An 11204-nucleotide genomic window follows, 5' to 3' on the forward strand; every position below is an offset into this window, starting at 1 on the left:
CCAGAATACCCTGGAGAAGACCGAGTCATCCAGAAAAATATTCTCTTGATATGTTTAGAGATTAGATAGAATGTAAGAGTCGTGTAAATGGCACATGATGACGGTACTGTGAATCATCATGCTTCATTAGAAACTCAGCATGACTTACTGTAATATAATGACGTTAATCAAGTGTCATTATATTATATTAATCCATGCTTCAGTTCCCAACACTACTTCAAAACATTCATATTTTAAACTCGAAGGTTTCAGAATTTAGAAACTAACACAGTTTCTTTTATGTTGCAGATATTACGGAGAGATAAATGATCTCAGATAAGAATAGTTGTGAAAATATCGCCAGAAATATGGAGGATATTTATAATAGAACATACGAGAATATCTTAGAATTTCTAATATCAATGGATGATGAAGAAGATTTGTATGTGAAGGTTTAGAATGTGAAATAAGATGTTTGCTAACGATTTCAGCAGGCACAGAATCATTTGGATTCTTTGAAGGCAAACTTATTCTTTGTGATTTGTCCACGGCTTTCTTCATAGTTTCGCATAATCCGATTTTCGGTACTAAATTTTCTATCGAGCGTTCCTAACACTCCTTTCTTTATCATCAAACTTTTGGCCATTAAGATCATCTACAACATGCTGCTTCGTCAGCATTTTCAAAGTTAACTGATATGGGTCATCGGTTATCAAACCGAGGTAGTTTCAGGAGAATTGTGTTTTTAGAATGATTAATCGCTGATGGTAATATTGTGGAATATAAAAGGTTCCCCAGTAACAATAAAGAGTACGCATATATATCGCGGTTATAATAAAGTTGTTTCGGATGAAAAGTCGGAGTTGACTTGCTGGAGCTGTGACAAAATTAGCTACTTTGGAAAGGGGTTGCAAAATGATCTTTGGTAATAACAATGTCAAAGGAACTAGAACAGATACGTGTCAAACGTTTACTCAGTTTCCGAGGGTTTTTTCAGGTGCATAACTATATGTATCAATCTTTTCTTCCGTAGATGAAGTGCGGTTGGTTTATCCTCTCGATTGAGGTGTTTTTAAGAATCATGATAGATTTGAACGCTGATTGTAATCGTTGAGATACAATGTGGTTTAAGATGAAATCAAGTGGCAATCTTGAAGAAATGTTTAGTTTCATATGTTATAATCAATATTTTAATTCATTTTAATTATCCAATGTCATTAGTCCACAGTAACAGTCCAATAATTCATATATAGTTTAATATATAATATACAAATTAATTAATACGTGTCGTGACCCGTATACGTCTCAGACTCGATCACAACTCAAACTATATATATTATTGTAGAATCAACCTCAACCCTCTATAGAGAACTCGATCATTACTGCATATAGAGTGTCTATGGTGATTCCAAATAATATATATAGATGCGTCGATATGATATGTCAAAACATTGTATACGTGTCCCGATATTTAAAGTGCGTAAAATAATTACAGAAATTAAATGACGATAAATAAAAGTGCGATAATTAAATTGCGATAAATAAACTGCGATAAATAAAATGTAATCAGTTAGCTAGGAACAGTTAGCTAGAACAGTTAGCGTGGATTCTTAACAAAATTTTTCATAGTTAATTTGTTTGTTTCTAACAGATTTTATTTTGTCATATGTTTTCTTCATATGCCACTTGTTGGATTCTGGGAAGTCAAAATCCAAATATGAAATTGAATGAAAATGGTTATTCTGCGGTGAACGGATACGTATATCGGTGGTTGTAAGTAGGATAGTAAATGACTGTTGAATCAACTTCGACGAATGTACAATGTAACTTATTAAGATGAAATCTATTTATTCCTCGGGTATTACCTACCCGTTAAAAAAAAATTTCACCATTAATATTTTGTACAAAAGAACTTTTAATTACAATCTGTATGAAAACATATATACATATATATTTTCTTCAGATGAAATCATGAATTTAATGAGTTAATATGATATTAATCTCATTTGCTTTTCGGTTTGAGCTAGAATAAGAAATCTCTAAAACTTTTTGAAACCACATATTCTTCGCAGAATATCAATGAAGTTATGAATCAATACTTCATCATTCATTATTGTTGGTACTCCTTGGTATCTATGGTGCGTATGATGTTGATGTTTGTGGGACAAATTATGATGTCGAGACGTGTGATGCGGATGTTGTTTGTTAGTGGTGATGATGGTATTGTTGATGTTATTGATGGTGGTGCTGATCATTATGCTGCTGGTGCTACTGCTGGTGTTTGCAACCTTCGCACCATGTTCTCCAAAGCCGTCACGCGAGCGCGAAGTTCGTTAGCTTCTGCTAGTACACCGGGATGATTGGCGATTGGAGCGAGCGAATGAACAAGATTTGTAATATGGGATAGTATATAATCGTGACGAGATACTCTAGAAATAAGAGAGAAAATGGTGTTTCGAACAGGTTCGCCGGTAAGTGCTTCAGGTTCATCGCCAAGAGCCCAATTTGGTGGATGGAATGGATCACCTTCTTCTTGTCTCCAGTGATTTAGTATATTACGAACCCATCCCCAATTCATCCAGAATAGATGATGGGAAATTGGTTGATCCATTCCGGTGACGATGCTTTCGGAGCCCGAATGGAAATCCATATCGGCATAACTGTCGGAATCTGAAGAATTCGAACTAGATGCGGAATCCATCTTGTATAATGGGAAAAATGAATTTTTGGTATGGAATAGATTATAGGAGTTAGATTTGGTACTCTTCAATACATAATTTACATATGTATATATAATACCAAAATCTTATAAATTACGGAGAATCTTTGAAAAGATATCAGTCAAAGTTCGCAATAACAGATATGCTAAGATAAGAATTCGTCTATACACTATCAATGCAGTAAATGCAGTAAATCGTGTCTAGACTTATGAATGATAAGCAGGTAATTTCCTAAGGATGATAAGCAGATGATTTCCGACTAGAAATGATAAGCAAAACTTTTGACATGTAGACACGGTCGAAGTCCAGACTCATTAATGCATCCTAACAACTACTAGTTAGACACACTAATGCAAGACCTGGTTCGGTACGACCACCGCTCTGATACCAACTGAAAGGACCCGTTCATATACATTATAAACGATTCACAATAGTTGATTACATCGCGAGGTATTTGACCTCTATATGATAAATTTTACAAACATTGCATTCGTTTTTAAAAGACAAACTTTCTTTACAACGAAAATTGACGGTATGCACACCATTTCATAATATATCCAACTATAATTGACTTAATAATAATCTTGATGAACTCAATGACTCGAATGCAACGTCTTTCAAAATATGCCATGAATGACTCCAAGTAATATCCTTAAAGTAACACCCCATGTAAAACGTTCCCCGTAGCATGATATTGTCCGCTTTGCATAGACAGGGACGTACCCTTGTCTCCCCCGTAGGTTGCTCACGGATTTTTCTTGGCGAACAAACACGACGAGCACTTTCCCAGTAGGTCACCCATCCTGGTAGTGCTCTCACCTGAGCACGCTTAACTGCAGAGTTCTCATGGGATCTACTGTGCTTATGGTCCCAAAACGCGTCATGCTAGGAAAGGTCTCCACACCCTTATAAGGCATGCTTCGTTCCCCCTCCAACCGATGTGGGACGGATGTAACACGGATGTTACAATCCTCCCCCCTAATGGGACACAGCGTCCTCGCTGTGCACGTTTGGTCCGGGGCCTGGCTCTGATACCATTCAGTAACACCCCAGGTAAAACGTTCCCCGTAGCATGATATTGTCCGCTTTGTAGAGATAGGGACGTACCCTTGTCTCCCCCGTAGGTTGCTCACGGATTTTTCTTGGCGAACAAACACGACGAGCACTTTCCCAGTAGGTCACCCATCCTGGTAGTGCTCTCACCTGAGCACGCTTAACTGCAGAGTTCTCATGGGATCTGCTGTGCTTATGGTCCCAAAACGCGTCATGCTAGGAAAGGTCTCCACACCCTTATAAGGCATGCTTCGTTCCCCTCTCCAACTGATGTGGGACGGATGTAACACGGATGTTACACTTAAAATGAGCTAATGCACAGCGGAAGATTTCTTTAATACCTGAGAATAAACATGCTTTAAAGTGTCAACCAAAAGGTTGGTGAGTTCATAGGTTTATCATAACAATCATTTTAATATATTAATAGACCACAAGATTTCCGTTTATAAATATATGTACACTCGCAAGTGTATAAAAGTATTCTATAAGTTGTAGGCACCCGGTAACAAGCCTTAACGTTCATGTTTTACCCTCTGAAGTACACCAGATCAGGTGTGTTTAAAATAACCTCGAAGTACTAAAGCATCCCATAGTCAGGATGGGGTTTGTCAGGCCCAATAGATCTATCTTTAGTATTCGCGCCTACCGTACATAGACAAGTAGTTTAATGTTACCAAGCTAAGGGTATATTTATGGTTTAAACCCATGTAGAATTAGTTTTAGTACTTGTGCCTATTTCGTAAAACATTTATAAAAACAGCGCATGTATTCTCAGTCCCAAAAATATATATAAAAGGGAGCAAATGAAACTCACTTTTGCCTTGAAGGTATTTAATTCGACTTGGTCTCCGATAGATATCACGAACCTAACCATATATATAATATATCAACATATTTTCTTTTTTAAGTAATCGTTACATATATATATATACTTTTAATACTTTTAATATTTTCTTAGTCCGTAGTTAGCAGTCCGATGTTAGTGGTCCACAATTAGTTGCTTAAATAAAATAAATAAAGACCCCATCATATTCGTATTGATCAGAATTAATCTCGACCCATGGTACCATGTTGTCAAATGACGTGTTGCGTACATAAAGTACCGTGTTGTCAAATGACGTGTTGCGTACAATCATGAGGTCTTATGATTAATCTTCTCTTGTTGTTTATGGGTGGTCCTGAAATATATAAAATCAAATCATAAGTAATTATATATAAAATATCATATTAATTAGAAAAGATATGATTAATTTACTTTTTCTCCAAATATTTTCGTAGCTAAACTAGCTTCAGATACACAATCTTGTTTTAGTCGTAGTTTCTTCATTACAACTCCGTTTTTGTTGGTTCAACTTGCCACTTCCTTGGATCGAGTCAAATTTTAAGAATACGAACTGAAAATACCTTAGTTTGTATTCTAAATCATAGGTTATAGGTCAAACTTTGGTAAAACTTATGAAAGTATCATTTTCCATCATAAAAACAACATTTAATGATCATTTTTCTAAAAATACTTACACTTTGAGTTAAACCATGAAATTTTTATGTGTTAACATATTCATAAGAAATATCATTTTTCCAGAACATAAACTTCCAATTCAAAGTTCAAGATGGTTTTAATTATCCAACCCAAAACAGCCCCCGGTTGCACTCCGATGACGTAGATTCAGTTTTTAAGATGTTCTTTGTAAAACCAAGTTATATCTTGTTAGGTTAGCATATCATTATGATATATTACAGGTCTTTAAGTGTTTTAAAAGTCAAGTTAGAAGGATCTATTTAGTTTGCGAACAAGTTTGAAATCATTCAAACTATGTTTTTGTTGTTAAAATTTTATACCACAAAATAAGATATCTATATGAATATGAATTGAATAAGATTATGAACAAAGTTACTACCTTAAGTTACTTGGAAAAAGTTACTGCAAAAGATAAGAAATAATCTTGGAATCAAAGAGTGGTGGAGTTAGATCAAAAGGTTGGAAGTAAACTTCTTCAAATGGGTGGTTATTTTGATATGTTCTTGAAAGAGTTTTCTTATGGTGTTTAAGGCTTGTAATTGAAGCTAAATTATGGGAAAAATGCTTGGAGATGATCAAGTATGAAGTTAGGAGTATTTTGAGAGAGAAATGAGGGTGTAGGTATGAGAAAATGGAGTGAAGAAATAGTGTTCATTTATAAAAACGTTTTTAGTTTATAAAGAAAGAAAATGATTCCTAATTTTGTTTTCTTACTAATAATTCATACTACTTGACAAATCTTAGTTACCTCATATCTAGGGCAGTTATAATGTTGATTAGGATGTTGATTTGATGTGTATATACCAATAGTAAATACGTATAGAAGCTGGGTATGATACGGGTACATATACCCTAGATATACGTATAGAAATCTTGAGGAAACGGAACGAGAATTCAAATATAGCTATCTTTTGTGAATATACTTATATTGTTTTATGTATTTAAGTCCTTAAAAAGTGATTAAATACATTATATATACGATACGTGTATAAGCATTATATATTATAAGTATATATATCAAAGAATGTTACGTATAGTTATCGTTTTGAAAACTTAAGTTAGTAGTTTCAAAATATACTTATAACTCATTGTCATTAGTACACAATGAGATGTTAAACCATCCTTAGATCATGTTAAATATATATAAATACATATATATACACAAACATATAATTATCGTATGTTATATAGTTCGTGATATCATCGGTCATATTGGACGGTCAAACGTTGTGTAAAACTCTTTTCAAAAACACAAGTCTCAATAATTTGGATTGCTTATCATGTTGGTATGGTTTAATTTATGTAAATATTAATCTCATAAGTATAATTTGGTCGAAAAATTCCGGGTCATTACACCTAATTGTTATATTTAAAAGCGATTCATTTCTATTTTTTAATTTAATGTTGGGTCTATATATTTTGGGTCTATTAATGTTCTGTCTTTATATCAACTTTCAATATTACTATGTGATGATGAATTTACAGGAAAACACAGAACCATTTAACCGACATCTTACATTAGGCCTTTGGCTTTATCATTTGGTGGTTTTTTCGTTGCTGATATATTGACCTCCACCTTGAAGGTAAATTTCTATTTTATTTAGTCTTTGGCTTAAATACATATATTTATCGCCTGCGTTCAGTAAAAGTGATTGAAGGTTGGCATGTCTGCTATTACCTTTGGTTGAATATATCTTTTCCGAATTTGAACATTCCGTTTCAGAATTTTCAAAAGTTGCAAACTAATCAGGTAATCAATTCATATTTTATATGCTATTTAAACGATCATTAGTTTACTATTAAATCATGTAATCAAATATGAGAGTCTGCCAACTGAAACAAATCACGATTATGGTAATCCATATTCTGACTCACTTTGTTGTATCATATTTATTTATAGATAAATTTACAATAAAAATGATAACTTTCAAACTTAAAAGAGTAGGTAACTGAATATAGTTATATATTACTCCAACAGTTAGTTAAAGTGAGTTTGAATATTGTTGAAAGTCGATAATTGTAATTTGTAATTGTAACAGTAATTGAGATTGTAATTGGTATATATGGTTACATCAGCATGGACTAGACAAGAGTCATAAGTTTTAATTTATTTATTTACAGTGTTAATATGTTTGAGAATCAACATAAAAGTTGTTAAAAAAATCACAGAACTTTGTTGTGTAATGTGTAGAATATTTGGTGCTGTATTTGTAGGTTGATACCACATGGGCAACATTTTAAGCGTAAAAGGTGTAGCCCATCAAACTACATTATCTGTTTGACTAATCTTACAAAAGTTTCAACATATATTATTGAGGTGACAACATGGGCGGGTTGGCTATTTGTTTGACTAATTGTCGTCAGGCCTACATACGGTATTACTTCTGTAATAATTTTCTATTATTGCATCTTTGATTATTTGTTTAAGAAATCACAAAGATATAGGAAATTATATGTGAGTAGTGTCAATTAGGGTTTAAACATGTATACAAAGGGTTATTGGGGTTCGGTTGTTCAACGTTGTATGTGTAACCATTGCAACAGTTGTAGTGTTCAAATGAATTTTTTATTTAAAGTTCAAAGCATAAATTGGATGAAAAAAGACATTAGTCACTGTCTTCAGTAAAAATATAAGGGTGAGATGGGCAATCCTTTCTTGTTTGTAGGTTGGAATTGCCACCTCGGGACTCATTGAGATGCTATTATGTAGTGTGTAATAAATATTAATGGCATACTTATCTTTGATAAATTTTATTTAGGGAATCAGCTGAAGGTCCATATGTTCCTAATGCTGGCTTTCTGGATGAGGTAGTATTTTGGAGATCCCTCTTTGTCAAATAATGAATTATTATTGTTAACTGAAAAGTGTTGTTGACTGAGAAACTGCTGCATCACTATTGTTAACTAATGATGATGCACAATGTATGCAAGAGAACGTATGTTCAACGAGGTTTTCGAAACCATTTAACGAAAAGATCTATTTCGACAACGATGATTTTATACATTAGCGAAGGCGGAGCACTGGTATCTTGGCACACTCGATAATGGATATGTGGTGCCCTATAACCGATACCTTTGTTTTCGCTTTCATACACAGCGAGAAAGTGAAATCAGTAAGTCTTGATTTTTAGATGAAAACTGTTCTTCGTTTTTGACAAATAATATTGTAGAGGTGGAAGTGATGACAAGATAATGAGAGTCGAAGAAGAAGGAAATGTAACTCATGTACTCGAGTATATATCTGTTCATCCATATCTTATAGTTTGTACATTATTTGTTGATTTTTAGTAGGTTCAAGTGGGTAGTTCTCCTATGTATAAGACAGAAAAAAAGTTGGGCAAAATGGCAGTGGTAGAACATGTCCTCATGTAGTTGAGGTATGATGAGGCAATATATTTATTAATGGGTCATGATATGTTACCGTATCTAACTATTGTTTAGTGGTGGCAGTGTGCATGCTTGAAATGAGCTAAATGCTCGAAACAGTTGCATATTTAGAGACACTGAGGTTCACATGGGTAATATGGTTTTGTCCTTTGCTTTGCTAAATCCTTTTTGATAAATTTGGTTAAATTTTCTAGACACTGATATTTTATAAATAAATGTAGTCGGTCATAAATAGACTGCAAAATCCAAATAGTTTGTTGTTATAAGGGGTATTGATAATGCTAAAAACGAACATATATTTCATAGCATTATTCCTCAAGAAAGACAAGCTTTTAGTTGCAAATGTTCTATTTAAAAGTGATATTCGTTTAAATAATAAAAGGTGAAGACAAAAGACAGATTCGATGAATTGAAGACGCAAAGGTCCAAAAAGCTCAAAAGTACAAAATACAATCAAAGTGGTTCCAATTATTGATAAGAAACGTCTCGAAATTACAAGATTACAAGATTCAAAACGCAAAGTACAAGATATTAAATTGTACGCAAGGACGTTCGAAAATCCGGAACCGGGACATGAGTAAACTCTCAACGCTCGACGCAACGGACTAAAAATTACGAGTCAACTATGCACATAAATATAATATAATATTTAAATAATTCTTAAAATTATTTATATATTATATTTATATTAAAAATCAGTCGGCAAACAAAGAGCCAAAGCTGAGTGAGCTGTAATTTCAAACTCCGCGAGTTGCGGAGTTTGAAGGCAAAAAATTACGCGACTCGCGGAGTTCACCTGGACTCAAATTTCTATAAAAGCCAACGCAGTTCGACTAGTTTTAATATCATATAATCTATCTCTCTCTCAATATATACGTAATATATATATATTTATATTTTAATTTTAATTTTAATTCTAATAATAAGGGTATGTTAGCGAATGTTGTAAGGGTGTAAGTCAAAATTCTGTCCGTGTAACGCTACGCTATTTTTAATCATTGTAAGTTATGTTCAACCTTTTTACATTAATGTCTCGTAGCTAAGTTATTATTATGCTTATTTAATCCGAAGTAATCATGATGTTGGGCTAAAAATATTAAAATTGGGTAATTGGGCTTTGTACCATAATTGGGGTTTGGACAAAAGAACGACATTTGTGGAAATTAGACTATGGGCTATTAATGGGCTTTATATTTGTTTAACTAAATGATAGTTTGTTAATTTTAATATAAAGATTTACAATTGGACGTCCCTATAAATAACCATATACACTCAATCGTACACGATGGGCGGGGTATTTATATGTACGAATAATCGTTCATTTAACCGGACACGAGAATGGATTAATAGCCACTAGAATTATTAAAACAGGGGTGAAATTATGTACAAGGACACTTGGCATAATTGTTAACAAAGTATTAAAACCTTGGGTTACACTCAGTCGACATCCTGGTGTAATTATTAAACAAAGTATTAAAATCTTGTTACAGTTTAAGTCCCCAATTAGTTGGAATATTTGACTTCGGGTATAAGGATAATTTGACGAGGACACTCGCACTTTATATTTATGACTGATGGACTGTTATGGACAAAAACCAGACGGACATATTAAATAATCCAGGACAAAGGACAATTAACCCATGGGCATAAAACTAAAATCAACACGTCAAACATCATGATTACGGAAGTTTAAATAAGCATAATTCTTTTATTTCATATTTAATTTCCTTTATTTTATATTTAATTGCACTTCTAATTATCGCATTTTTATTTATTGTTATTGTATTTAATTGCACTTTTAATTATCGTACTTTTTAATTATCGCAAGTTTATTTTATCGCACTTTTATTATTCGCAATTTCATTATCGTTATTTACTTTACGCTTTAAATTAAGTCTTTTATTTATTTAATATTTTACATTTGGTTTTAACTGCGACTAAAGTTTTAAAATCGACAAACCGGTCATTAAACGGTAAAAACCCCCCTTTATAATAAAAATATTACTTATATATATATATTTGTATTTTTATAAATTAAACTAATATAGCGTTAAGCTTTGATTAAAAGATTTTCCCTGTGGAACGAACCGGACTTACTAAAAACTACACTACTGTACGATTAGGTACACTGCCTATAAGTGTTGTAGCAAGGTTTAAGTATATCCATTCTCTAAATAAATAAATATCTTGTGTAAAATTGTATCGTATTTAATAGTATTTCCTTGTAAAATTTAAGCTATTTTATATACACCTCGCAGAACATCAAGTATTTTTGGCGCCGCTGCCGGGGAACTTAAACGCCGAAAGCGCAACGCTAAATATAAAAAAAAAAATATTTTTAGTTTACTTTTATAAAAAGACGCTTTTATAAAAATACGTTTTAAATATTCGAAAACATAAAAAGAAAAACAAAAATATAATATTTTTAAGAGTTTGTTAAATATTTATGTTTTATAAAGTTTCTTTATTTTTATTTTATAAAAATATAAGTTTTATTTAAATATTTTGTTTTTATTTAAAACATAAAATCAAAAACCGAAAAAATT

The sequence above is a fragment of the Rutidosis leptorrhynchoides genome, chromosome 8, assembly GCF_046630445.1.
Source record: "Rutidosis leptorrhynchoides isolate AG116_Rl617_1_P2 chromosome 8, CSIRO_AGI_Rlap_v1, whole genome shotgun sequence".
Lineage (NCBI taxonomy): Eukaryota > Viridiplantae > Streptophyta > Magnoliopsida > Asterales > Asteraceae > Rutidosis > Rutidosis leptorrhynchoides.